Source organism: Felis catus, chromosome A2 (assembly GCF_018350175.1).
Source record: "Felis catus isolate Fca126 chromosome A2, F.catus_Fca126_mat1.0, whole genome shotgun sequence".
Lineage (NCBI taxonomy): Eukaryota > Metazoa > Chordata > Mammalia > Carnivora > Felidae > Felis > Felis catus.
Window position 1 is genome coordinate 18,045,332 of NC_058369.1, and position 25,814 is coordinate 18,071,145.

The following is a 25,814-nucleotide window of genomic DNA, read 5'->3' on the forward strand; positions in this document are numbered from 1 at the left end:
ACAAGCAGTCAATCTAGGAGTTCACTTGCTCTTTCAATTTTTCAGTAGGGTTGCAATTTTTTCTAATAAATATTTAAAAATTAATCTCAATGTAGCCCCTCAAATCAAACATGATAGACTTTCATTTTTTATCATTTAATTTTTATTCTGTTGTCAAATCATGTGTCTGTATAACCAATTCAAAGTAAATTAAATGCATGCATAGTCTTTTTTTCTTTTGAATTTTTAAATTTCTATCATCTCTATTAAAGTATATGTATATTTATGTTAAATTTATATAAAACTTATGTTTACAGTTTATCTGTACATGTACTTATTTTATTTTGTCTAATGTTTATTTATTTTGAGAGAGCATGAAAATGAGTGGGGGAGGGACAGAGAGAGAGAGGGAGAGAGAATCCCAACCAGGTTCTGTGCTGTGTGGAGCCTGATGTGGGGCTTGATCTCATAAACCATGAGATCATGACCTAAACCGAAACCAAGAGTCAGATGCTTAACTAAGCCACCCAGGCACCCCTTATTTAATTTTTTTTATTTGAATATTGTTGACCTGTTACATTAGTTTCAGGTATACAACATAGTAATTCAACTTCTCTATACATTATGCTATGCTCATAAGTGTAGCCTACCATCTGTCACCATTCAATGCTATTAGAATATCATTGAGTATATTCCCTATGCTGTGCTTTTTATTACCATGACTTATTCATTCCATAAGTGGAAGCCTGTATCTCCCCCTCCGCTTCACCACCTTGTCCATCTCCTCATCCCACTTCTGGCAACTGTCTCTGGATTTATAGGTCTAATTCTGCTTTTTGTTTATTCATTTGTTTTTTAGATTCCACATATGAATGAAATCATATGATACTGTCTTTCTCAGTCTGACTTTTTTCACTTAGATAATACCCTAGGTCCATCCATGTAGTCACAAATGGCAAGATCTCATCTTTTATGGCCCCAAATAGCCAAAGCAATCTTGAGGAAGAAAAACAAAGCTGGAGGTATCACAATACCAGATCTCAAGATATACTACAAGGCTGTAGCAATCAAAACAGTATGGTATTGGCACAAAAAGAGATACATAGATCAACTGAACAGAAGAGAGCCCAGAAATAAACCCTCGCTTAAATGGCCAATTCATCTATGACAAAGAAGGCAATAATACATAATGGGGAAAAGACAGCTTCTCTTTAATAAATGGTGCTGGGAAAACTGGACAGCTACATGCAAAAGAGTGAAGCTGAACTACTTTCTAACACCATACACAAAAATAAAGCCAAAATAGATTAAAGATCTAAATGTGAGATGTGAAACCGTAAAAAATCTTCGAAGAGAACAAAGGCAGTAATTTCTGACATCAGCCATGGCAACATTTTTCTAGATATATCTCTTGAGACAAGGGAAAAAAAGCAAAAATATATTATTGAGACTGCATCAAAATAAAATCTCCTACACAGCAAAGGAAACCATCAACAAAACAAAACAGCAACCTACTGAATAGGAGAAGATATCTGCAAATGATATATCTAATGTATCAAAACATAGGGGAGCCTGGGTGGCTCAGTCGGTTAAGCGTCCGACTTCGGCTCAGGCCATGATCTCACGGTTTGTGAGTTTGAGCCCCGCACTGGGCTCTGTGTTGACAGCTCAAAGCCTGGAGCCTGCTTCAAATTCTGTGTCTCCTCCTCTCTGCCCCTCCCATGCTCATGCTCTGTCTCTGTCTCTCAATAATAAATAAATGTTACAAAAATTTTTTTTTAATTTAAAAAAATTTTTTTAAATGTTTTATTTATTTTTGAGACAGAGAGAGACAGAGTGTGAACGGGGGAGGGGCAGAGAGAGAGGGAGACACAGAATCCAAAACAGGCTCCAGGCTCTGAGCTGTCAGCACAGAGCCCGACACGGGGCTCAAACTCACGGACCGTGAGATCATGACCTGAGCCGAAGTCGGACGCTTAACTGACTGAGCCACCCAGGCGCCCCCCAAAAAAATTTTTTTAAATATTCAAAATATAAAGAACTTACACAATTCAACACCAAAAAAACCCAACCCAACCCAACCCAACCCAACCCAAAACAAAACAAAAAAACCAAAAACCCAAATTAAGACAGGACACCTGGCTGGCTCAGTCGGTGAAGAGTGTGACTCTTGATCTCGGGGTTGTGGGTTTGAGCCCCATGGGAGGTGTAGAGATTACTTAAAAATACAATCTTTCAAAAAAAAAAATGGGAGACAATTACTGTATGATTTCACTCATATGTGGAATTTAGGAAATAAGAAAAATGAACAAAGGAAAAAACAGACCAAAAAACACTCATATACAGAGAACAAACTGGTGGTGGCCAGAGGGGAAGTAGGAAGGGGGATGAGTAAAATAGGTGAAGTGGATTAAGAGTACACTGACTGTGGGGTGCCTGGGGGCTCAGTCGGTTAAGTGTCCGACTTCGACTCAGGTCATAATCTCATGGTTCATGAATTTGAGCCCCACATTGGGCTCTGTGCTGACAGCTCAGAGCCTGGAGCCTGCTTTGGACTCTGTGTCTTCCTTTCTCTCTGCCCGTCTCCAGCTCATGCTGTGTGTGTGCCTCCCTCAAAAATAACATTAAAAAAAAAAGTACAGGGGCGCCTGGGTGGCTCAGTCGGTTAAGCGTCCGACTTCAGCCAGGTCACGATCTCGCGGTCTGTGAGTTCGAGCCCTGCGTCAGGCTCTGGGCTGATGGCTCAGAGCCTGGAGCCTGTTTCCGATTCTGTGTCTCCCTCTCTCTCTGCCCTTCCCCCGTTCATGCTCTGTCTCTCTCTGTCCCAAAAATAAAATAAACGTGGAAAAAAAAATTTAAAAAAAAAAGAAAGAAAAAAAAAGTACACTTATTGTGATGAACACTGAGTAATTTATAGAATGGTTGTATCATTATAATGTAAACTTGAAACTAATGTAATACTATGTTAATTATATTTGAATAAAAACTAAAATTAAAATAAAAAATTTTAAATGAGCAGAGGACTTGAATAGATGTTTTTCCAAAGACATACAGATAGCCAAGACACATGAAAAGATGCTCAACAACACTGTCAGGGAAATGCAAATAAAAGCCACAATGAAATATCACCTTATACTTGTCAGAACGGCTAAAATCAAAAGGGCATGCATAGTTTTTTAAAGTAAATTAAATAATGTGCTGAAATTCATTGTTTCATAATATATGGAACTAAAATTTTAATTTTTTTTGAATGTTTATTTATTTTTGGGAGAGAGAGCGAGAGAGAGAACAAGCGGGGAACAGGCAGAAAGAGAAGAGGACAGAGGACCTGAAGCAGGCTTTGCACTGACAGCAGAGAGCCCAATGTGGGGCTCAAACTCACAAACCGTGAGATCGTGACCTGAGCCAAAGTTGGACGTTTAACTGACTGAGCCATCCAGGCACCCCTAAAAGTTTTAAATGCAGACTTAAAATCACTATTTTCATAAATCATGCAAAAAAGACAAAACGATTTTTTAAATTTTTGAAGCATTCTGTTGCTACAAAAGAGTACAAAAGTGTAAAAAAGGAAAAGTTGACTTGTAGTGGAAAATGTAATTAAAAACAAGAGTCTTAAGGCATTTAGCTTGAATGAATGAGTGGATGAACATGCTGCCTGATAAACCGATGTACAATTTATTTTTAAATTAGTACATGTCTTCCAAGGTTTTATAGGACCAGAAGAAACAGCTGCTGTTGGAGCAAGATACACTGCCAAGGCATCCAGAGAATGTTAATAACTATAGCAGTCAAAGAGACCACCTTGTTCTAATTTCACCACTACTTAGCTCAAAACAGCCCATCAGACTTTATGTGGATCAGATGAATATTCAACTAGCATAGCAGGTATAAGAAAATCCTCCAACGGAAAACACTGCCTAAAATGTTCTTCAATTTTCATTAAAAACACATACTGATAGGGGATAAAAAAGACTTAAAATGTAGATTACCTGGTCTGAAAACATGGCCTCAAAAACACTAAAAATGCTATCTTGGTGGAAGTTAAAGTTCATCATTCCTGATGAAAGGAACTACTAAATGTTGACATGCCTTGAAAATTAAAACATGGTTCTCCTGGAACAGGTAGACTATTATATGTGAAGAATAACATTAAGAACATGCTAGAGAAATTGAAAACATTTCCAAAAGTCTCTCCTGTTTTAAATTCAAACATGTGGAGCTTCCTGGGTGGCTCAGTCAGTTAAGCCACCTACTTCAGCTCAGGTCATGATATAATGGTTTGTGGGTTCTAGCCCTGCATCAGGTTCTGTGCTGACAGCTCAGAGCCTGGAGCCTGCTTCAAATTCTGTGTCTCCCTCTCTCTCTGCCCCTCCCCTGCTTGCGTGCTTGCTCTCTCTCTCTCTCTCTCTCAAAAAAAGAAAAGACATTAAAATAATTTAAAAAAATAAATTCAAACATGTGATTCAACAAGATAAAAGACTTCACTATGAATGTAGCAGGAAAGAGCATAAACACCTGGAGAACATAATCAGCACAACTAAGGCAGGGCAAAGCTCAGAAGGACACAACATTCTACGACTGTTGGAAAGGCAAACAGCAGGTACACTGAACTTAAAAGCTGGGCTGGCAGGATGTTAGCAGCACCAACTGTGTACAGAGGTAGGCGATGAGAGTAGCATATTAATGAGGGCCTTGTGTTTGGGGGACCAGTATAACAGCACAGCAGAGTAAAACTCAAAAGTGGCATGCAAAGCAGCTGTGAGAGCAGGCCAATAAGAGTGGTGAATCACAAAAAGGGGAGTGCCAGGAAGGACTGCCACCAACGGGTGGCAGTTGTGCCAGGCCCTCATAGGCCAGGGGATCAAAGTGCACCTCTGAGCAGATGAAAGGGCCTGAGGAAAGCTCCAAAGGCAAGAAAGTTTTCAGCGGAGTGTGACTGTCCCAGGGTGACTAGAAACACAGATGAGGGAGAAGCAGGGTATCAGGAGAGTAAGGCAAGGAAAGTGCTGGGCAATCTGCTTAGGGTTCTGAGACCCAATCAGTCAATAAACTAGACAGCTCATTGTTGGCTCACACTAAAAAACATAATAGTAACAATATATATTTTTTAAAGGTAAAGAAGGAGGGGCGCCTGGCTGGCTCAGAAGGAGCACGTGACTCTTAATCCTCGGGTTGTGAATTTGAGCCCCACGTTGGGTACAGAAATGATTTACTTACATACATACATGGAAGAAGGAAAAGAGAAGACAGAAAAAAATCCACCATGATTTCACACTCACAAATTCTGCTTTCTCTGTGGATCAGGGAAGGGGAAGAATGCTGTTATTCTTCCTTCACTTTTTCTCTATTTCTCCATTCAATATGGATATCATTCGATCCATAAATAAGGGTGCTGTCAAAGATCCCCCAATCATAAAATGTCAGAGTGGTACAGTATCTATGAAGTCCTCTGGTCTGGCCGTGACAAACAGGATTCATCTCACACTGAACTGATAGCGACTCTAACTGATGTTACTGCTCCACCTGAATCATCACTGACTCTTTCCCTTCTTTCATTACTCACATCTACCGCATTAACAACTCCATCTGTTTTCCCTCTCAGTTTATTTCTTATATCAATCTACTTTGCTGCAGCTCCACTGTTACCCTAGCCTGAAGTACACCATTTCTTGCCTGGATGACCTGCAACAGGCCTCCGAACTTACCTTCCCACTGCCAATCCTGCTCCACTTCAATCTATTCCCCACACAGTTATCAGAGTGATCTTAGAATTTTGGAAGGCGATTTGGCAGTTTCTGTCAAAATTTTAAATGCGAACTGCCTTTGAGTTAACAACAATTCCACTTCTAGGTATTAGTATTGTATGTAGCAGCCAGGAGGAAAAAAAGAAAGAAAGAAAGAAATGGTCTAAAAAAAGAAATGAAGGAAATGAAATGTTGGTATAGCAAGAGTATGCACCTCTGTGTAGCCATTAAAATGGATGCAAGAGACCTATATGAGCTGACAGGGAGACCTTCGAGAGACACCGTTACGTGGAAAAAAGCTGCACAAGCACAGCATAGGATTCTAATTTTCTAACAATTTTGTCTTCAAACTATTACATACCACAAATCTAAAAGACAAATAGTACTATAAGCTATAACTAAGAAAACAACATCAGCAAACACAGCCATCCTCCAATCCATCTCTCCCTACTCCTAATTCCTGCTCCTCAGAGGCAACCACATCAACTTTTTGGGTATTTCTCCTGAGATTTACTTTAAATTTCCAAATAACAATTGCCTTGCTCATCCAATTTCAGTTTTAATTATCTTTTTACTTTTAACTCTGGAAGAGTAGGAATAGGCTCGCAGAGTAGCAAGATAGGATGATCTGGATTCCTGGCAACTTCTTAAAGCTTCCTGTCCTACTGGCCCTGGGCTGCTACACCTCAGGCTTTCTTTAAGTGCTATTAGTTCAGATTTTCTGCCACTTACAAACCTAATCCTCCTAATAAATACAGAAACAAAAGCAAATTCGGCCCATCAAGATGACAAAGAATGCCTGAAATCGTGGAGATGGAGTAACAGTTTCTAACATATATGAGCCAGGCTCTGGCCTAAATGCTTTCTAGGTATGAAGTCACTTAATTCTCACACAAATCTTACAAGGTCATGCTTAAAAGATAAAGAATCAAAGACCAGAATGGCTAAATAACTCACTCTACTAACAAAGGTGGAACCAGGCTTGGTGGCAGACAGTCTTAGCTTCACAGCCCATGCTCTCAGCCTGCCACACAAGTAACTGTAGAAGGTTAACATCAAGAATCACCCAGAGGATGCTAGCAGGATAACTGGCTAACACTCACATCCATGCAACTTTGTGAAAGTACCTTCTTTCTTGAAATGCCTAAAATGTCTTTTCAAATGAAGTTAAAAGCCACCATTAGAAATGTGTATCTAGGGATGCCTGGATGGCTCAGTCAGTTAAGTGTCCGACTTTGGCTCAGGTCATGCTCTTACGGTTCAGGAGTTTTAGCCCTGCATCGGGCTCTGTGCAGACAGCTCAGAGTCTGGAGTCTGCTTCAGATTCTGTGTGTCTCTCTCTCACTGCCACTCCTCAACTCATGCTCTCTTTCTCTCCCCCCTCTCAAAAATAAATAAACATTAATTTTTTTTAATTAAAAAACAGAAATGTGTATCTTGAGTCCTAGAGCGCCTGGGTGGCTCAGTCAGTTAAGTGTCTTGACTCTTGATTTTGGCTCAGGCTGTGATCTCACAGTTCATGGGATGGAGACCTGCACTGGGCTCTGCACAGACAGTGTGGAGCCTGCTTGGAATTCTTTCTCTCCCTCTCTCTCTGCTCCTCCCTCCCTATCTCTCTCTCTCTCTCAAAATAAATAAATCAATTTTAAAAAATGTGTATCTAGAGTCCTAATTGAATACTTTTTTTACCTAATTGAATAATTTCTGAGAATACCTCAGTTTATCAAAAAATAATACTTTCAAACTCATCGAAATTTATTGACAAACCAGGTCGAAAAAATTGAGTACTTTTCTAAGATCAGCATGAACAGTTCTTTTTAAAACTGTTCTCTTTGTCAGGGTGCCTGGGTGGCTCAGTCTGTTAAGCATCTGACTTCGGCTCAGGTCGTGATCTCATGGTTCGTGTGTACATGTTTATGTGGATATATGTTTTCACTTCTCTTGGGTATATACATAGGAGTAGAATTGCTGGGTCATATGGTAACTCTATGTTTAACCTTTTGAGAACCTGCTAGACTATTTCCAAAGCTGCTGCACCATTCGACATTCCCACTAGCAGTGCATGAGGGTTCCAATTTTTCCACATCCTAGCCAACACTTGTTATTACGTATGTTTTATTATAGTAACAAGTGGGTATAAAGTATCTCATCATGGCTCTGATATGATTCTTAATGGCTGATGTAAACTCTTTTACTACTGCTAAAAATCCTTATTTTTGAAGAGCTAACAGGATTGCATTCACTAACAACTTTAGAAAATAATCTCTGCTCCTCTGTGACCTGATGTCACAATCAATTCTCAGGTCCATGATCAGTAAAAGCCAATCTGGACTTCACAATCATTGTTCTCTTGCTGGTCTTAGATCTCTGTTTTTCAAAAGATTATCTGTCAACAAGCAGAAAGTGGCTTTAATCATAGAGAATAACTTAAAATTTATGTTTATGAGTGAAGACATCTGCATAGGCATATTCATCATCACAAAGGCTTGTCCTGGACATATTCGTTTGCCTTGAAAAATGTTATTACATATCCAGCAGGATGAGAAGATGTGACAAAACCCACCACCTAACAAGTAAACATAATTCGCCATGATAAAAATCAGTAGTTGTTCAATTGTCAATTGGTTCATAGTTTATGTCCTGCTACCGTTTCTTTCCATTCCTCCATGGCTAGAATTACTATGCACGCTAGTTAAAACTCCAGAGCAAAACGGCAAAGACAACTTTTAAAACACACCTGAGAAACCTGAAGCCCAACGGAATCAGATCTGATTCTATATCACCAGTCTCAGTAGAATGGTGATCTCTTCCTCCCCCTCCTCATACACGTCTCAAATCCATTTGTATATTCCTGCTTTGTTCCTGAGCTCCAGACCTATTTCTCATTGACTCTGGAGGTTTGCACTTGAATAACCAAGGCCAAATCTGTACTAGGTCTCCTGGTCACCATCACCATTGAAGCCTATCTGTACCTCCTCCCTCTGCCTCACCACATCACCCTTCCTCCACCCCACACACATTCAATCTTGGGCTTCAAGATTTAGTCTGCTCCTGAAATTTGTGTCCACTCTTTATGCTTCCTCTAGCCTCAACTTTAAAAAAATACCCCAGGGGTGCCTGGGCGGCTCAGTCAGTTAAGCCTTTGACTTAGGCCATGATCTCACCATTCATGAATTCCAGCCCTTCATTGGGCTCTATGCTAACAGCTCAGAGCCTGGAGCTTGCTTTGGATTCTTTGTCCCCCTCTCTTTCTGACCTCCCCTGCTTGCACTGTCTCTTAAAAATAAACATTAAAAAAAAAAAAATACCCCCAGAGAATACGCCAGAGAACTTCCATACAGCTCCAATCTTCCAAATATAGACTACTAACCACATCATTCCCTCAATAAATAAAATCTCTGATAACTTGCCTCTTTGAAAATCATCCAAAATATTTCTTTCAAGGACTTTTCACAATCTCCTGTTTCACTTCCCTGATCTTAATGCCTGCCACTTTCTGCCTCACCAAGCTACAGGTTTTGTATTCTGAGGTTTCTGTGGCTTTGTTTCTCCTTTAACTTGGCCTATAAAATATTACTGTCTTCTCTGCCTGGCAAACAATGCTTGCTTTGTTGGTCTTTGTCCCCAGGTAGAATGGGAGCTTCTCAAAAGCAGAGGCCATGTCTACCTCATCTTGGAATCTTCAGCACTTAGCACAGTGGCCTGACATACAATAGACACACAGCTGTTTGAGCTGGAGCAGACACTATGTAGCTGATGTCCTAGACCAATATTTCTCAAACATATTTTGGATAGTAAAAAACACATCTAATATATGGTAACAGATAGGATAATGGTGGTTACCTGGAACTGGGAGAGCAGGGAAGGTGGGAAAGGGAGTTGTTTAATGGGTACAGAGTTTGAGATTTGTAACATGAAAAAGTTCTGGAGATCTGTTTCAAAACAATGTGAATATACTTAACACTACTGAACTGTATGCTTAAAAGTATTTAAAATAATAAATTATACATTCTATGTATTTTTACCACAATTAAAAAACACATTTAATGCCATTTAATATGGCAACCCAGTATCATATATACATACAATAATAACTGAAAATAGGTAACCTTAGGGGTGCCCTGGGTGGCTCAGTCGGTTAAGCATCTGACTCTTGATTTTTGGCTCAGGTCATGATCTCATGGTCATGAGACTAAGCCCTGTGATTGGCTCCATGCTCAGTGTGGAGCCTACTTAAGATTCTCTCTCCCTCTCCTTCTGCCCCTTCCCTGCACATGCTCTCTCTCTCAAAAAAAAAAAAAAAAAAAAGTAATTTTATTACATGCAATAAACTCTAATATTTTCTATTTGATTTTTTTTTAAAAAACAATGCTGGTGGGGCGCCTGGATGGCTGAATCAGTTAAGCGTCTGACTCTTGATTCTGGCTGAGATCATGATTTCTTTGGGTCATGAGACTGAAACTGGCATCGGGCTCTGTGCTGACAGCGTTGAGCCTGCTTGGGATTCTCTCTCTCCCTCTTTCTCTCTTCCCCTCCCCTTCTTGCACACATGTGGATCTCTCTCTCTCTCTCTCAAAATAAATAAATAAACATTAAAAACAAAAAACAACACAAAACAAAAACCCGGGGCGCCTGGGTGGCTCAGTTGGTTGAGTGTACAACTTCAGCTCAGGTCATGATCTTGCAGTTCCTGGGTTCAAGCCCCACATCGGGCTCTGAGCCTGGAGCCTGCTTCGGATTCTGTCTCCTTCACTCTCTACCCCTCCCCACTCACTCTGTCTCTCTCTCTCTCTCAAAAATAAATAAACATTAAAAAAAATTAAAAACAAAAACAAAAACAAAACACCCAATGATGGTCACTGCATTCTAAATTGATTTCAAAACTCAGTAATGAATTACAACCCACAGGCTAAATATCACTGCTCTGGAATGCACTGCAACTTTTCTCACGTCAACAAAGCAGGGATAAATATCTCATTGCCTCTGCTATTATGAGCCTTCCCAAGATATCCTTTCCTTCTGTTTTGTTGGACTAAAGATAGCAAGAACACTCTAATGTTGGAACATTATGCAGTAGTATTTGAGATAATTAATTCAAGATGTTGCCTATTATGTGCCAGCTACTGTATCAGGAGGTATATAAATAAAATTCCTTAATCAATAGAATTTACATTCTAATGGCAGAAACAAACAAGAAATAGACATGTGGCATCAGATTACTATAAACTATAGAAATGGGAAGCAGAGTCAAAGGAAGCATATCAGAGATTACTCTGGGTTCACCAAATCCTGTCTTCTTTTCCTACTGGACACACAGCTAGACTACGTTTCTTGGCCTCTCTGGCAGTTAGGGACAATATTGAACTGTTCTGGCCAAGTTAACACTGATGATTGATGTCACCAACTCCAGCTTGACCCCTCAAAATCCTCCCATGGGAACCTCTACATTCTCTTTCTTTCTATTTCAACTAGTTGCAGAGGAGTCAGCAGAAGACTCAATTTCCAGAGAAGCCCCTCCCAACCAGAGTTTCCTGAGAGAATTAAGCCCTTCATACAATGATTTGAGTGACTAATTCCTCAGTTCTCCCAAGGATGGCATAGCATTAGTACCATTTCCAGAATCACAGAGAAATTAACTCATGACATGCAATAGATGTCTTAGGGCATTAGGGCTTAATTAATTCCCCAGATATTCTAGAGGATTAAGGAGTCTGGGTCTCTGAATGTGTGGGGAGCAGAGACCCAGCCCTGCCAATGTACAGTAGACTATGACCTGAGCAAGAGAACAAAACAAAACCCTGTATTTAATAAGATAAATAATGATAGTAATGGAATATAACTCATAGAAGAATCCATGAGTCCATACTGATATATATTAATAATACAATAAATAAATACATAAGTAAGAAGGGAAAATTCTCTCTTAGAGTAAAATTCTGACCAGTAAATGAGAAAGGAGTGATGGAAAATTTTTTTAATTACCATTTGGCAAGCATCATAATAAATAACTGAGGCAAGAATCATCAATGGATACTAAAACTAGTTGGTAAAAAGTACCAGGAGAAATAGGATCTTTATAGTTTCAAAGCATCTCCCCACAAGATATCAACTAATTAGAAAAAAATGGTAACTTTACGATGGAGTAACCTGGCCAGATACATCCTTAGCCAAGTGATTAAAGCTGACGACACCAGTAATAGGACAAAAGAGACACCTTGTGTCTCCTGATGTAATGCACTGAGGACACAGCAGTATCTCTGTAGTATTCTTACTAAAAATGTATAACCTGAATTTAATCAAGAAGAAATGACAGATAAACCCAAATCAAAGGATATTCTATAAAATATGTGGCCAACACTCTTCAGAAGTCATGAAAGATAAAGACTGTTTAGTTCAAAGGAGATTAAGGAGACATGACAACATTTGATTTTGGATAATAGGATCCTGAATCAGAAAAAAAGTTTTGTTTTGTTTTGTTTTTTGTTATAGAGAACACTATGGGGACAGCTGATAAAAACTGAATATCTATAGATGAGATATTAGGTACTAGCATTATATCAAAGTTATTTCCTAGATTTTGATCATTGTATTGTGATTATGTAAGAGAATACCACCTCTTCGTTTTTATTTTAGTTTTTTTTTAATGTTTATTTCTGAGAGAACATGAGCAGGAGAGGGGCAGAGAGAGAGCGAGACACAGAAACTGAAGGAGGCTCTAGGCTCTGAGCTGTCAGCACAGAGCCCGACATGGGGCTCAAACTCACAAACCATGAGATCATTACCTGAGCCAAAGTCAGACGCTTAACCTACTGAGCTGCCCAGGCGCCCCTCTTAATGTTTATTTCAATATTATATTAAATTACCTATCTTGAGGGGCGCCTGGGTGGCTCAGTCGGTTGAGCGGCCGACTTCGGCTCAGGTCATGATCTCACGGTCCGTGAGTTCGAGCCCCGCGTCGGGCTCTGTGCTGACGGCTGGGAGCCTGGAGCCTGTTTCGGATTCTGTGTCTCCCTCTCTCTGACCCTCCCCTGTTCATGCTCTGTCTCTCCTTGTCTCAAAAATAAATAAAACGTTAAAAAAAATTTTTTAAAAATCTATCTTGATTCCTGAGTTTTTTGGCACCCATTCAAATTTTGTGCCCAAGGTAAATGCCTCATTCTCCTCATGCTAGTCCCAGCCCTACTATTATAATTCAAAAAACAAAAACAATAAAACAATGTGTGTGCATAACAGAAATAATATGACAAAGCAAATGCAGTAAAATGTTAACATTTGGGGGATGTGAATATGAGAATTCTCTCTTCTATTTGCAACTTTTCTGAAATTATTTCAAAAGAAGTTAAAAAATGAGTTCTGAATGAAAACGTGGATATCTGGAATATTAGAAAATATGTTTATTGGCAAAAGAATGGTTAAGCAGATCCATGACTGATTACAGAGCTTTCAAAAATCATGTTGTTGGAGGCGTACCTGGCTGGCTCAGTCAGTAAAGCATGTGACTCTTGATCTTGGGTTGTGAATTCAAACCCCACGTTAGGTGTAGAAATTACTTTTTAAAAAATCATGCTTTTGGAGACAATTTAATAACAAGGAAAAAATGCTCACTATAGGCAGAAAAGAGTAAAAGCTGCCTGAATATGCTATATGATGTCAGCTTTTACATGCATGTTTTTACCTATGCATAAATAAAAAATAAAACCACCAAAATATTAATGATGGCTTTCTTTGGGTGGTAGAATCAGGGACAATCTACATTTTGTTTATGCTTTTATATGATTTCTAAGTTTAAAAATAATATATACTGCTAGAAGAAATAGATTATTTTTTTTTCAACGTTTATTTTTTTGGGGACAGAGAGAGACAGAGCATGAACGGGGGAGGGTCAGAGAGAGAGGGAGACACAGAATCGGAAACAGGCTCCAGGCTCTGAGCCATCAGCCCAGAGCCCGACGCGGGGCTCGAACTCAGGGACCGCGAGATCGTGACCTGGCTGAAGTCGGACGCTTAACCGACTGCGCCACCCAGGCGCCCCAGAAATAGATTATTTTAATGTAAAGTATGAAACGAAACAGAACAATGAGCCACGAGCTCTTTGTTAGTGAACACCGAAAACAGTATTGAGAATCAGAACTTAGCATAGTATCTCTTTAAAAAATTTCATAGGGGCACCTGGGTGGCTCAGTTGGTTAAGTGTACAACTCTTGGTTTCAGTTCAGGTCATGATCTCACGATTTGTGAGTTCAAGCCCCACATCAGGCTCTGTACTGCCAAAGCAGAGCCTGCTTGGGATCTCTCTCCTTCACTACCCTCCCCCACAAAATAAAGAAATAAACTTAAAAAAAAAATACTTTTTTTTTTCCTAGCTGAGATCTGTGACCCTCTCAAAAGAATATACAATGAGCTCATTTACTGCTAACTTTATATTTGTGTTTGTTAACATACTGAAAGATGGCCTAAACATTTAGTAAGGAATTAGTATTAAAAATGTAACGGAAGGGTGCCTGCGTGGCTCAATCAGTTAAGCATCCAACTACTTTTTTTAATTTTTTATTTATTGATTTATTTGGGGAGGAGGGGCAGTGGGAAAGAGAAAATCTTAAGCAGGCTCCACCCCCACCATGGAACCTGATGTGGGACTCCACCTCACAACCGAGATCATGACCTGAGCTGAAATCAAGAGTCAGACACCTAACTGATTGAGCCACCCAGGTGCTCCAAGAGTCCAACTCTTGATTTCAGCTCAGGCATGATCTCAGAGTCGTAAGATGGAGCCTGGGGCTCTGTGCTGGGCATGGAGCCTGCTTAAGATTCTCTCTCTCCCTTTCTCTCTGCCCCTCTTCTGCTTGTGGGAGAGTGAGTGCATGTGCTCTCTCTTTCTCAAGAAAAAAAGTAACTTATTAAGCAGTAATCAAAAATCAATTACATAAAATGATTACTAAAATCGAGGTTTATAGAAATGCAAAGGAAGTTCAGGGCAGCGATTTAAACAGGTAAGAAATATGAAGTAAATGTCTATGCAGAGAGTACAAAAGATCACAAAATTCAGGGCGCCTGGCTAGCTCAGCAGAAAGCGTGCAGCTCCTGATCTTGGGGTCATGAGTTCGGGCCCCACAATGGATATAGAGATTACTTAAGTAAACAAAAAAAATTTTTTTAACCACAAAATTCAAAATAAAACTTAGTGATAAATGCCAGAAAAATTAAAAACTCATATGCAAGCTCAATAATGACAGTAAAAACAAAATTGAATGTCATTTGTCATACTTTCGTTCACTTAGAACATGGACTGATTCTTCTGAAACTCTTCCAAAAATTGCAGAGGAGGGAACATTTCCTAATACAAAATTATCACGCCAGCAATGTTCTGATAGCAAAGCTAGACAAAGATACCACAAGAAAAGAAAACTTCAGATCAGTAACACTTATGTATAGATGAAAAATCCTAAAAAAAAAAAAAAAAAAAAGTAACCCCAAACTAGCAAATCCAACTGAATCCAACAGCATATTAAAAAGATTACACACCACGACCAAGTAGGATCTATTGCAGGAGTGCAAGAGTTAAAAAAAAAAAAAAAAAAAAAAAGGAGTGCAAGAGTAGTTCATCATAAGACTATAAATGTAATGTGCCACATTAATAGAATGAAGGAAAAAACTGCACGATCATCTTAATAGATGCAAAAAACATATTTAATTAAGTTCAGCAGTTGTTCATAAAAAAAAGTCAGAAAATAGGAATGGAAATTCATTAACATGAAAAGGAGTATTTATAAAAAAAAATCCACAGCTACCATCATACTCAATGGTGCAAAACTGAAAGCTCTTCTTCTAACATCCAGATCAAGACAAGGATGCCTACTTTCGCCACTGCTATTTAGCGATGTCTCTATTATAGATAATGTGATTCTATGTACAGAAAAATTCCAAAGAATCCATTTAAAAACTACTAACAAATGAATTCAGCAAAGTTACAGGGTATAAGATCGACAAACAAAAATCAAGTGTGTTTCTATATATTAGTAATGAACAATCCAAAAAGGATATTAAGAAAACAATTCTGGGGCACCTGGCAGGCTCAATCAGTAGAGTATGCAACTCTTGATCCTGCGGTGGCGAGACTGAGCCCTATGTGGGGCTTTGTGCTGACAGTACAGAGCCTGCTTAGGATTCTCTCTCTCCCTCCCTCTCTTCCCCTCCTCCCTCTCAAAATAAATAAACATTTAAAAATAAATAGCACCAAAAAGAATACCTAGGAATAAATGTAACAGAGGAAATGAAAGATGTATACACTGAGAACTACAAAACATCACTGAAAGAAATATACCTGAAACTAATATAATACTATATGCTAACTACACTGGATTTACTTTTTAATTATCTTTGGTTTTCTCTTTTTTTAAAATTAAATGTTTTCCGGGGCGCCTGGGTGGCGCAGTCGGTTAAGCGTCGACTTCAGCCAGGTCACGATCTCGCGGTCCGTGAGTTCGAGCCCCGCGTCAGGCTCTGGGCTGATGGCTCGGAGCCTGGAGCCTGTTTCCGATTCTGTGTCTCCCTCTCTCTCTGCCCCTCCCCCGTTCAAGCTCTGTCTCTCTCTGTCCCAAAAATAAATAAACGTTGAAAAAAAAAATTTTTTTTAATTAAATGTTTTCCTTTTTTAGAGAGAGAGAGAGCACAAGCAGGGGAGAGGGGCAGGGAGGGAGGGAGGGGGAGGGAGGGAGGGAGAGAGAGAGAGAGAGAGAGAGAGAGAGAGAGAGAGAACGAATCTTAAGCAGGCTCTATGCTCAGCATGGAGTCTGACACAGGGCCCAATCCCCTAACACTGGGATCATGACCTGAGCTGAAACCAAGAGTCGGATGCTCAACTGACTGAGCCACCCATGTAACCCCTTTGTTTCTTTCTACCTACAAAAGAAATACAGATTCATTTAAGCAACCCTATTGTTACAGAAATATACAACACAGAAACAAAACAAAACAAACAAACAAAACCCCATAAAAATTAAAGTAAACCTAACTAAATGGAAGACATCCCATGTTCATAGATTAAAAGACTTAATATTGTTAAGATGGCAATACTCTCTAAAGTGATCTACAGATTCAACACAATCTCTATCAAAATTCCGATGGCCTCTTTTGTAGAAATGGAAAAGGTGATTCTCAAATTCACATGGAACTGTAAAGGCTCCAAATAGCCAAAATAATATCGAAAAAGAAAAACAAAGGAAGACTCAGACTTTCCAGTTTCAAAATTTACTACAGGGGCACCTGGGTGGCTCAGTCGGTTGGGCGTCCAACTTCAGCTCAGGTCATGATCTCACAGTTTGTGAGTTTGAGCCCTGCATCGGGCTCTGTGCTGACAGCTTGGAGCCTGAAGCCTGCTTCAGATTCTGTGTCTCCCTCTCTCTCTGCCCCTCTCCCGCTTACACTCTCTCGCTCAAAAATGAACATTAAAAAAAATTTTAAAAAAAGCTTACTACAAAGCTACAGTAATCAAAACACTGTACTACAAGCATGAGGACAGACATATAGACCCATGGAATAGAATTTAGAGTCCAGCAATAAATTCAAACATCTATGGCCAAATGATTTTCAACCACAGTCCCAACAACATTCAATGGGAAAAACAGTCTCTTCAGCAAATAGTGCTGAGACAACAGGATATCCAAAGAATGAAACTAGAACCCTACCTAACTCCACATACAAAAATTAACTCAGAATGGGGGTGCCTGGTAGGTCAGTTAGTTGAGCATTCAACTCTTGACTTTAGCTCATGTCATGATCCCAGAGTTGTGGGATCAAGGCCCATGTTAGGCTTTACACTGAGCATGGAGCCTGCTCTTCAACCCCTGACCCCTGGAGGCTCTCTTTAAAATAAATTTTAAAAATTAAAAAAATGTTTAATTCAAAATGGATCAATGACCGAAATATAAGAGCTAAAACTATAAATAGAAAAAAATAGGAGTAAATATTCATGATCTTGGATTTGCCAACAGATTCTTGTATTTGACACCAAAACTTTGTGCATCAAAAGACATCAGAGTGAAAAGACAACATATAGAATGGGAGAAAATATTTGCCAATCATATATCTAGTAAGGTTTTAATATCCAGAATATACATAGAACTTTCATGACTCAACAACAAAACTAACAACCCAATTGAAGTGAACAAACAAAGAAATAATAACAAAAACAAAAACAGAAACAGACTCATACAGAGAACAAACTGGTGGTTGCCAGAGGAGGGACAGGTAGGAGGATGACTGAAATAGGTGAAGGGAATTAAAAGGTAAGAACTTCTAGTTATAAAATAAGTCACAGGGAGGAAAGTACAGCATAGGGAATATAGTCAATAATATTGTAATAACTTTGTATGGTGACAGATGGCAACTACATACTGCACATTATGTAGAATTGTCAAATTACTATACCATACTATAGTAGAACTATATACTATATGTCAACTACATACTGCAACAATTTTTTTTAATGGGCAAAGGACTTGAATAGATGATTCTCAAAAAAAAAAAAAAAAAGACAAAGAGGCAACAAGCACATGAAAAGATGTTCAACAACACTACTTACTGGTCATTAATGAAATGCCAATCAAACCACAATGAGACACCACCTCACACCCACCAAGATGGCTTTAATCCAAAAACTGGTAAATGAATGTTGGCAAGGATGCAGAGAAACAGAAACCTTTGAACACCCTTGATGGGAATGTAAAATAGTGTGGTCACTGTGGCAAACTGGTGGTTCCTCAAAAAGGTATATTTGAATAATCAAATGACCCAGCATTTCCACTCTTAGGTATATACGCAAAAGGAATTGAAAACAGGTACTCAAACAGATATTTGTTTATGAATGTTCACAGAAGTACTATTCACAATAGCCAAAAGGTAGAAATAGCCCAATGTCCATCAACAGATGAACAGATAAACTGCAGTAGAATATGCAGTGGAATATTAATCAGCCGTAAAAAGGAATAAAGTAGTGACACATGGTACAACTTGGATGAACCTTGAGAACATAGTGAAAGGAGACAGACACAAAAGCTCCAATATTGTATGATTCATATTCTGAATACAAATTATTCAAAAAAGGTAAATCCATATGTCCATGGAGAAGAAAAGCAGACTGATGGTTGCCAGGGAATGGGAGAAGGGGAACATGAGGAGTGACTACTAGGTACAGGACGTTCTTTTGGGGCAACGGAGAAATTTTGAAACCAGAGGAATGGTGGTTGCATTAACACTGTGAATGTACTATATGCTAAATGCCACTGAAGTGTACACTTTAAAATAGTTAACTACATGTTATGTGAATTTCTTGATTTTTAAAAAGTATGCTAAGTAAAGGAAAGCCAGGCTCAAAAGACCACATACTGTATGATTCTATTTATATGAAATGCCCAAAAAGGGTAAAACCAGAAGGACAGAAGTACATTACTGATTGCCTGGGACTGGGGTGGGAAAGGGAAGTGACTGCAAATGGGCACAAGGGACTTTGGGGATAATAAAAAGTTCTAAAATTGTGGTAATGACTGTACAACTCTGTGAATTTACTAAAAATAGTAGAATTGTGTGCTTAAAATGAAGGACTTTTACAGCATATGTTATCAATGAAACTCATTAAAAAAAACATTGAATCATATTAGTATTAAATACAAGGAACATGGGGAGGAAATGAAAGAGTCCAGAGAAAAGCAGGAAAAAAAAATCATCCTTTTTCATTCAATAAATATTTATGGAGTCCTACTTACACTAGGCACTGGGATTAGGGTGGAGAGCCAAACAAATCACCTGTCCTCGTGGAGTTTATAATCTAGCTGTGGTGACAAACAAACACATCCTGTCATACAATAAATAAGGCACGGACTCAGTAGGTTCTGAGGTATATTAATAGGAAAAAAAAATAATTTATCATACCCTTTTCTCATTTGGCATTACTGGAACTATGAACAGAAAAAGGTTTTACTATTTTACTTGAAGACTTGTGCTCTGTTTGAACTTTTAAAAATTTAGCATGGGTGGCTCAGTCAGTTAAGTGTCTCACTTTGGCTCAGGTCATGATCTCACAGTTTGTGAGCTTGAGCCCAACATGGGGCTCTGTGCTGACAGCTCAGAACGGGGAGCCTGCTTTGAATTCTATGTCTCTGGCTCTCTCTCTGCCCTCTCCCGCTCATGCTCTCTCTCTCAAAAATGAATAAACATTTAAAAATAATAAAAATGAAAAAATGAAAATTTAGCTCTGAAATATGCTCAGATTTTTTAGATTCTGAGAACATGTGAACACAACTGATTTCTACAGACAGAAAAAACCTAGTCTAATCTTGTGTTAGCACAGTAATCAACTTAGACATAACACTCAGTACATATTAAAGCACAAAGAACTAAAGATAAGAGACAAAGACTGGGGTGTGATACTCATTGGAGAGGATAGGAATACCTCTTCCAGCTTTTGGATATAGAAGACAGAGTCCACTTGAGTAGAGATTTGGGCAACAGAGCCTTAGTTCTTCCTTGGGATTGACAAAACTGCAATTTCCAGAAAGTTTTATGTGACTTAGGTAGCTGCTGTGAGCCATGTTAAATGTTCTAAGTAAACCCAGATAAGGCAAAGGAGGGAAGTTATCAAGAATTTTAACAGTGAAAGGTCACTGAATAGGATATTCAATGGGCTTTATAATCCTTTTTATCCACCTAAAAAGTTAACAAGTTTGTAGTTTTCAGCTTCTCTTAAGAAAGATGTATTTTAGGGTACCTGGGTGGCTCAGTTGGTTAAGCGTCTGACTTTAGTCCAGGTCATCCTCTCACGGTTCCTGAGTTTCAGTTCCAGCCCCACATCAGCCGTCATGCACTGTCAGTGTGGAGCCTGCTTTGGATTCTCTCTCTCCCTCTCTGCCCCTCCCCGACACACACTATCTCTGTCTCTGTCTCTCAAGATAAATAAATACGCTTTAAAAAAAAAGAAGAAGAAGAAAAGAAAGATGTATTTTGGGGGCACCTGGGTGGTTCAGTCAGTTGAGCATCTGACTCTTGATTTCGGCTCAGGTCATAATCTCAAGATTCCTGGGATCAAGCCCTGCGCCTGGTTGGGATTCTCTCTCTCCCTCTCCCTGTGCCTCTCCTCTACTTGTGTGTGCATACTTTCTCTCTCTTAAAAAAAAAAAAATTTAGGGGGCACCTGGGTGGTTCAGTCAGTTAAGTGTCTGACTTTGGCTCAGGTCATGATCTCATGGTTCACAAGTTCAAGCCCCACATCGGGCTCTGTGCTGACAGCTTGGAGCCTGGAGCCTGCTTCGGATTCTGTGTCTCCCTCTCTCTCTGCCCCTCCCTGCTTATGCTCTCTCTCTCTTTCAAAAATAAAAAAAAAAAAATTTAAACAAACAAAAACAGCAGAAGGTCCGTCACCCACAAAGACCTTTAAGAAAAAAGATGTATTTTGAATTTTGAACTAAGTTTGAGCTTTTTGCTAATTTTAAACATTCTTCAATGCCTTATTCTATTTGTATTTCCATAAAGTTCTAGGAGATAAATCTGATGTGCACCAAAGTGGAGAACCATTGCTAAAAATTGATAACATATCATAGAATCAGAGTAGTTCAAAGCTTATGAAGCCCTTAAATCAGAGTAGCTCTCCAGCAATTCAAAGCATAGCTCTCTCTAGTAGCAAACAGCTAGTCCATTTTTATTTTCTAATTTCAAGCTTTGAGTTTTGTAAATATTTAATCATGAATTTCAACATGTCTTTTAGGATATGAATAAAATGGATGGTTTCAACTCTCCGGTTCTAAAGCCTTTTGATATTCAGAAATGTTGGCATATTTACATGAAAGATTGAATATTATATATTCCATTTCAGATTTTTGTTTCTTTTGAAAGCACTGGCATTTAGAGATGCTATGCTACTAAGAAACTAGAAGGTTCTTTTTTTTTTTTTAATGTTTACTTATTGTTGGGGGGGGCAGCAGAGAGAGAGGGAGACAAAGCGGGCTCTGAGCTGACAGTAAACAGCCCAATGTGGGGCTCGAACTCACGAACCACAAGATCGTGACCTGAGCTGATGGTGGATGCGTAACCAACTAAGCCACCCAGGTACCTTGAAACTGTAAGATTCTTAATCCTCCAAGTACCTTGAAACTGTAAGATTCTTAATCCTCCAAGCGCATAAATGTTGCAGTTTAGAAGAGGGGGAGTAAGTCATTTTCCACTCCCAAAGGCACTGATTATTCCATAAACATTAACACACACTGCATCCAAGAGGCACCACCGAACACAGACTCTGTCTCGTCTACCCTCAGCCCCAATGCAAAGGTGTAAAGATGCAAATCAGGCTTCTTTATTTATTTTCCTTCATATGCCAACATTCATTTCCACCTTTACCTCACCCCAGGCATCCTTTCCAATAGATATCAGCCTAACCTGTTAAGAAAAGTGAAAGCCAGGGGCGCCTGGGTGGCGCAGTCGGTTGAGCCTCCGACTTCAGCCAGGTCACGATCTCGCAGTCCAGGAGTTTGAGCCCCGCGTCAGGCTCTGGGCTGATGGCTCAGAGCCTGGAGCCTGTTTCCGATTCTGTGTCTCCCTCTCTCTCTGCCCCTCCCCCGTTCATGCTCTGTCTCTCTCTGTCCCAAAAATAAATAAACGTTGAAAAAAAAAATTTATTAAAAAAAAAAAAAAGAAAGAAAAGTGAAAGCCAAAGATCTAAGCCTATCAAATTCTTTACACAAGGAATATCTGCCATATTTTCATGACAAAAGCTGTACCACCATCCTTTAATCTGTCATTTTGCAATATCAGTCATTTATTCTTAATATTTAACAAGACTTTGCAGAACAAGACAAATATAAGAGGCATAATAAGATTTGAAGTCAAAAACAGGTCTGCATTCTAAAGTTCAGAACTTAACCTCTCTGAGGCCTTGGTATCCTCACAAATTCAATGAGAACAGTATTTACTCACCACAAATGACCTGAGAAGGGACTCAATGACCCTATGTATGAAGGTGCTATGACGGTAAAATGCTAGAGATATCATAGTTTTGTTTTGTATTTTTTCAAAATTGTAGATCTTTTAAAAACTGGAACTCAGTTTCACATTTTTCACACCTACTATTTCACTGTGTGTACCCTGTTCATACAATTTTTTTTTAGTTACAATTTTTTTAGTTCCACTATATGCAAGTACTGTGCCAAGAATCTGAAATGCATCAGCGAATGTAATTGTCTCAACAACCATATTACCATCCCATTTTGTAGCTGAGGAGACTGAGACTAAGAGAAGTGCCCTCAAACAGAAAGTCACACAGCTAGGAAGTGGTTAAGCCAGGATATAACTTATCTAAATTAGACAACTCACTAAAAGCAGAGCTGTCATTAAATACAATGCCTGTTTATATTTTTTTGGGAAAAAATCCACCATTGTTTAATTATGGAACCACAGCAATATACCGTATGTTAGAATTCCCCAGCTTTCTCCTGGAGAGGGATCATCACATCACGTTGCCTGTTTGCTACCCCCATCCCATGATAAGCTCCTGCAGGCATGAATGCTCTTCTCTTCTGTAGCCCATTGCCCAGCAAAATGAGCATGTACCCAACTAAAGCCAGAACGCAGAGGAGGAGTTGAAGGCTGCAACAGGGTTTAACTGTAAGCCCACCTTCACCCCCATGGCATCACTTAGTACCCCTTCCTCTTTCTATCTAGGTATCTGGACTTACCACTTAGGAGTGGCCTCGCCAATATTTCAAGTCCTTGTGGGGCTTCACATCAACCCTGCCCCCCACTCTCATTTCCAAATAGGCCACAGGACAGGGTAGATGATCCAAGCTGGGAAAATCATAGTGTTTCCACTGCTCCAGCACAATGACTTGTTCCAGAATGGGAACCTGTCCCAAGCCAAGTGGAGCAAGGACAGAAAAACTGCTCATGCTTTTTTAAATTGCTCATTCTCTGACTGATTATAGGCACTGGACAGCCAAAGGAGGGTCTTCTGCAGGGGAGTAACAGGGTCATATATGCATCTTAGAAAGATGATTCCAGTAGTAACCAAGGAACAAGACACCAAGGGAATAAGACACACAGTGGGAAGACCAGCAATGGGCCTACAATAATAGTCCTAACAAGAGAGGAAGGGTGAAACCAAGACAATGGTAACAGGAATAGAGAAAAGTTAACACTTTGAAATTGCTTTCTGCCTTGCTGGAAATATTGTCCTAAAAGGAAAAACCTGTTTTCTTTGAACCCCACATGTACAGATGAGCATTGTGAACACCTGATTCATACAGCAAGTACTTAACTGAGTTCCTAGAAAGCAGTAAGATGAAGAGGTTATGAGCATGGAGTCTGAGTCTTGCCACTTGAGTTCAAATCCCGGTGTTATGTCACTTACTGGCAGCGTGACCTTGGATGAATTACTTAACCCTAGTGCCTCAATTTCCTCATCTAAAAGATCAGGATAGGGGCGCCTGGGTGGCTCAGTCGGTTAAGCGTCCGACTTCAGCTCAGGTCACGATCTCGCGGTCCGTGAGTTCGAGCCCCACGTCAGGCTCTGGGCTCATGGCTCAGAGCCTGGAGCCTGCTTCCGATTCTGTGTCTCCCTCTCTCCCGGCCCCTCCCCCGTTCATGCTCTGTCTCCCTCTGTCTCAAAAATAAACATTAAAAAAAAACATTTTTAAAGATCAGGATAGTAATAGAACCTACCTTATAGGGTTGCTGGTGTGCAGAAAAGGAAACCCTTGAACTGGCTGATAAAAGGCTAGTAATGGGGCATCTGGGTGGCTCAGTCAGTTAAGGATCCAACTCTTGATTTCAGCTCAGGTCATGATCGCATGGTTCGTGAGCTCGAGCCCCACTGTCAACGCAGAGCCTGCTTGGGATTCTCTGTCTCTCTCTCTCTCTCTCTGCCCCTCCCCCGTTCAGGCTCTGTCTCTCTCTCTCTGTCCCATAAATAAATAAATGTTGAAAAAAAAATAATAAAAAAATAAAAAGTTCTTATTGATTGTCCAACCAAAGATTTTAATATGTGCATATTCCCTGGTTTTCAAGGATATGAGTTCTAAGATCAACAGAAAAGATTGCCCAACCAATTATAGTTATCATACCAGTCACTATGATAAGTATATAGTATACATTATCTTTAATGTTCACCACGATTGATGAATAGTCAAGGATTCCCCTTTTAAGAATGAAAATACTGAAGGAGCACCTGGGTGGCTCAGTTGGTTAAGCGTCTGCCTTTTGATTTTGGCTCAGGTCATGATCTCACAGTTTGTGAAATCAAGCCCCACGTTGGGCTTCATACTGACAGCGTGGAGCCTGCTTGGGATTCTCTCCCTCTGTCTCTCTCTGTCCCTCCCCAGCTTGTACTTTCCCTCTCTCTCAAAATAAATAAACTTAAGGAAAAAAAAAAGAATGAAAATACTAAAGGTCAGTGCTGTGACACAGCAAGGGTATAAAGCAAGGTCTGCCTGATTTAGTGTAAGTCAGTTTCCAGTGAATTTAATTAACATGAGTCAGTCATCAAGGGACTGATCATATATGGGCATATTTAAAGCATCTATTTTCTGGACCTGAAAAACAGAATAACAAATTTTAGAAGTGGTGACTCAACTAAGGAAAACATCCTTTTTTGTTTTTTTATATAACATTCCTGCTAACCCGTAACACTAACTCTTTCACTTGGCTCAGTTCAGGCCCTAATCACTATTCATTTGTATCATTATAATGGATTATAAGGGGGTCTCCCAGCATCCACTCTGGCTCTGCTTCAAACCAGCTCTTCACACTGCTTGCCTAGGGTACAAATATGATGGTGTCCCTCCCATTTATAAAGCTTTTTTTTTTTTTTTTTAAGTTTATTTTTTGAGAGAGAGAGAGTGCAGAGGAGGAGCAGAGAGAGAATCTCAAGCAGACACTGCACTGTCAGCACAGAGCCCGATGTGGGGTTCGAACTCACAAACCTTGAGATCACAACCTGAGCTGAAATTGAGTTGGCCACTTAACTGACTGAGCCATCCAGGCGCCCCTATAAAGCTTTATTAATGGGTCACCAAACCACAGCAGCATTTTCCAAACTTGTGTGGCCAAAGACTG

The 25,814-nt window shown here is 39.6% G+C and overlaps 1 protein-coding gene across 1 annotated transcript in view; it reads right to left on the reverse strand.

Moving 5' to 3' along the window:
* Window positions 1–25,814, reverse strand: part of PRKAR2A (protein kinase cAMP-dependent type II regulatory subunit alpha) — a 113,093-nt gene that overhangs the window by 60,437 nt on the left and 26,842 nt on the right. The gene's annotated exons all lie outside the window — the stretch shown is intronic.